General features: G+C 55.0%; 1 pseudogene; it reads right to left on the bottom strand.

Moving 5' to 3' along the window:
- Positions 1–768: 768 nt before the first annotated feature.
- Positions 769–3,375, bottom strand: LOC123040964 (purple acid phosphatase 3-like; annotated as a pseudogene).
- Between the last annotated feature and the right edge of the window lie 1,192 nt (positions 3,376–4,567).

Raw genomic sequence — 4,567 nt, 5'->3', positions numbered from 1 at the left:
CAAGAGCTCCGGGTTGCGTTCAAGGAGGAACCGGCGAGGTAAAGACTGGAGAGCCCCGGTGTTCTCCGTCAGGAGGAAGCGACGTGGTAAAACCGTAAAAGCGCCACCCTCCCCTCCCCTCCCCTCCCATCCGGAACAACCGACGCGGTGAAACTTCCGGTGCCGGAGAAGATAGCCGGGAACGGAAACAAAGCGATCGAGCTCCTACGCTTTCATGGGACGCTGAGGGAGACGAGGGAGAGAGCGGGCCAGCTGTGTGGGGTACATCCTACACATACGAGCACTAGGAGTAGCATTTGACCTGGCCATGGGAAGCTCGGCCCGGCCGGCCCGGCCCGAAAAAGTCTGACCCGGCCCGGCCCGGCCCGAAAAAGCCCGACCCGGCCCGGCCCGACACTGCCCCCGGGCTGGGCTCGGGCCTAGATTTTGAGCCCAAAGGCCGGGCCCGGGCCCGTCGTTTTCACGTTTTTTTGAAGGTCGGGCCGGGCTCGGGCCCAGAAAACAACCCCGATGGCTGGGCCGGGCCGGGCCCGGGCCTGGGTTTTTTGCGTCGGGCTTGGCTAGGCCCGGCCCGAAGCCCGGACCGGCCTGAGGTATGGCCAGGTATAAGTAGCATGCAATGCCAGATTGCTTTGTTGACTGACCGGGCGGAGAGACCTACGCGGCAACGAGTGACGAACAAGGGAGGGACTCATGATTCCCATCCAAACAGCAATGGTGTATCTGCAAACTTGTTGACTGGCCGGGCGGAGATCACCGCCCCTGTTTTATGCACCGAGAACATCATCACTCATCACCAGTTACATTCTTAATCAAAAGTTCAAAAGGACGTGTAATCTACACCGGAGAACTACACGAACAATAATTTAAATACTAGTACTTACAATAGTAAAGACAGTTAAATTGTTCGCGCAGGCGCTGTGCTGGTTAGCAACTTGTAACAATGAAATGGCGCCCACGTACGGCAGCTTATACAATCAGTAGTGCGCGGTCTTGGCATGCCCCCAGGTGTGGCGGACGGCGCCGGCGACGTCGTGGAATGCGAGCCGCGCGTCGGTGGCGGTCAAGCGCAGCGACATGAACCCCTGTCCGTCGTGGAAGAACTCCACCTTGTCGGCGCCCGGCGCGTAGACGCCGCCCCACGCCTTGGACCCGCCGCCGCTCGTCAGGTACTGCAGAGGGCTGCACGCAAGAGGAACCAAACAGGGCTCCGTGATCAGAGTTCAGAAAACGAGAGAAATCTTGCGTGTTTGGTTACAGTTGGTCTGAGCCTGAGCTGACCTGTCGCTGTTGCTGATCTGCTCGAGGCAGTGGTCATGGCCGTTGATGTAGAGGTCGACGCCATGGGCCTGCGGAAAAGGAAAGATAAATATCGCGTGTGTGTTCAGTCGATCGGTAGCTAAGCCCAAGCATGCATGCCGAGCTGGGTATGTAGTACCTTGAGCATCGGGAGGAGCAGCTGCACGAGCTCTTCGGTGTCGCCGTGCTTGCCGGCGGTCCGGATGGGGTGGTGCCCGACGACGATCTTCCACGGCGCCCTCGACCGCCCCAGCGAAGCCTCCACGTCCTGCAGGTGAGGTTCAAACAAAATGAAGAAGACCTCTGGAATTAAATGGAAATATGACTGGATTAGTAGTAGTGGTACCTTGAGGAGATTTGCGATGTAGGTGTCGCGAGGAGCAACGCCCCTCCAGTCGTACGTGCTGTCCTTGGGGTTGGTCCAGTACTGGAGGACGAAGGGCGTCGTGTCCACGAAGAAGAAATCCGCAACCTCTTCAGTGTTGTCAAGAGAAGATAATCGTAGAATGAAGTGTAAGACACGGATCATTTTCGATCTCAACATTCGATCGGTACCAAACAACGGATCCACCCACCTGCGTTTAGAATGAAGGACTTGACGCAGATCCACCGGCGGTCGACTTTCGCGAGGACAGGGCTGGTCTGCGCCAGGGCGTCGCCCGGTAGTCATGGTTGCCAAGAACTGCAATTTTAGCGGGCATTGCATCAGCAAGTGTTAGCTATCCGGCAGGAAAAAAAGTAGCATCAAAAGAATTAGGTGCAGTGATCAGCCTCGCAGTACGTGTGCATCATCGGCCCCAGTTAATTGCCCTAGCAGTACCTGTGTACCAAGGCTTCTGAAGGCTCTTGGCAGTGTAGATGCCGGTGAAGGAGTCCTCGAAGGCCCTGTCGTGGACGCCGGTTAGGCCATCGCTGTAGAAGTTGTCGCCAGTGGAGATGATGAAGTCGACGTCCATCTTCTCCGCTACCACCCCCATCTACAAGCACAAATAGACACACACATGTAACTATCAAGTGCAACAACTTCAATCCCTCTGATATATTCTTTGCAGCAACTTCAGTTCGCCAGATATGCTGGGTGAGATCATATTCACCCAGCCAGTCTACCCAACACAGAAGCAAGTTTGGTTAATTACCTAAGATAAAATAGTGATTAATGATTATTTATCTTTTAAGAACAAGCATGTGCTTAATGGTTGTCTGTCATGATTGATCACGCCACACCGTGCATGCAAAGCATCATGTCTACATATGTATAAACAGTTGGAGACACTGAAGATGAAAATACTGTTAGTCTATTGTCCAGTTGTATACCATGCATGCCGCTATGTTTTATGCTATTCCAAAAGATGTTCCACCCTGCCACCCAATCATAAGATTCCACAACCACGGCACAGGACATAAAAAAAGGATCAACTTTATCGCCGTTAGCACTTGTGACATGGTATCAGTTTCGCATGCATATTTGCTAGCCAATTAAGCTCAACATTTTTGGATGGCAAATGGCTTAATACTGCATGCAGATGCAGCTGGTGTCGCCGATCGAGAAGGCAAGCCATATGGGTGTGCCAAGGGATTGTTGTGCTGATGGTAGTCGTTGTATATCGTTGATCGTTGTTTTGATCGCTTCAGGTTTTTTCTTTTTTTCCCTCCGCATGACATAGCTTTGGTCTTCTATGACTTTGCTCTTTGCTCGCGGGGTTTTGTGTGTGTGTGTGTTCATGTTGGCTGTGTGCATCCTAATTATGCAGAGGCCGGGTGTACTCATTATATTTGTATCCCCTTGATGCTTCATTATGAATCAATAAAAGACACTCTTTATCAAAAAAAAAATATGGGTGTGCCATGCTGCCATGTAGATCGATGAGTACGTACCTGGGTGGCGACCCGGGACTGGTTGAACTCCCCACGCCTCCCCCAGTCGCCGACGGCAAGGATGGACAGCGACCCATCCGCCTTGGGCGAGTGCTCCAGCCGCGGCAGCTCGGCTGCCGCCGGCGCGGCGGAGACGGCAACGGCAACGACGAGGAGGAGCACGACTGGACCCATGGCAGGCAGAGCTCCTGGAAGTAGGCGACTGACTGACTCGTGCTCCAAGATGATCAGCGGGCACGTCTATTTATAGCCGATTGGCGGGGAAGGATAGGAGAGCGGCACGCGCAAACCACCAACCATATATGCGATGGTTGCGGGTGGGTCGCTGGGAGCGAGAAGAGAATGGCGTGACCAATGTGGAGCATTGGCGATTTGTTTAAGCCACTGTCTCTGATCAACATCCAGCTCTTTCTCTCGTTGTTTCCATCCACGCTCACACACACCGGTCTCATGATCTCGATCTGGATCTGGCATCGAACTGCACCCTCGTGCAAATGAGCTTGCTGCCGATAGTGGACACGTGACACGGTGATCATGAGCTCAACTAGAGACCAATATATAGCTGGAAATCATGAGACTGGTGAGTGTGAGCGTGTAGAATTAACATCCAAGAGCTCCAATGCTTACAGAGCAGCCAAATTATCCTTTTGGCAACAACATGGGAGAGCTGTGGAGCTCAAACTCGAGCACTCTCGTGCGCAGATCCACATCTGCAATGTCATCCTAGAGAACTTTTCGGAGTTTAAGACAAGCGCTCAAGAAATATTCCAGCAAAATTCCATTGGCATCAGGAGCGAAGTGTTGTCGCTGTCGGCTCTGAGACGGATAAGGGCATCTTCAACAGCATCTTCAACAGCCGCGCTAAATAAGTGCCGCGCCGCAAATTTGCCCTTTTAGCGCGCACACAATCTGTAGAGAGGCTTCAGCGGACGCGCAATAACCGCGCGCGCGGCATAGAGTTGGGCGTACGGTCTGAATCGCCATTGCGCGCTCTGTATTTGGTGCGCCCGCTTCCGCGCGCGGCACATTCGAGCGCTCGCGCCACACTCTCTCCATACCGCGCCACCTTCGCCCCACACACGCCGGCGCCGGCATATTGACCCGATGGACGCCCGCGCCGGCACCCCCCTCACCCCTTCCTACAGCCGCGACCCCTCCACCGCCGCCGCCGCAAACCCTAGCGCGGGGAGCTTTGGCTTCGCCTCCGCCGGAGCTCCTTCGAGCACCGGCATCGCGCGCGGACTCTTCATGCCGCCACGGATGACCTCGGCAGCGGGTGGCGTCGCGCCGGCGCCCGCCGTGAAGCCACGTGCCCCCCGCCTCGAAGCTCCCAAATGCGGCGCGACCAAAGAAGGGCAAGGCACCCGCGAAGAAGAACAAGGCGGCGGACGGC

Source organism: Triticum aestivum, chromosome 2B (assembly GCF_018294505.1).
Source record: "Triticum aestivum cultivar Chinese Spring chromosome 2B, IWGSC CS RefSeq v2.1, whole genome shotgun sequence".
Classification (NCBI taxonomy): domain Eukaryota; kingdom Viridiplantae; phylum Streptophyta; class Magnoliopsida; order Poales; family Poaceae; genus Triticum; species Triticum aestivum.
Note: the sequence above shows the minus strand (reverse complement) of the source record. Positions and strands in the feature narration are given on the sequence as shown.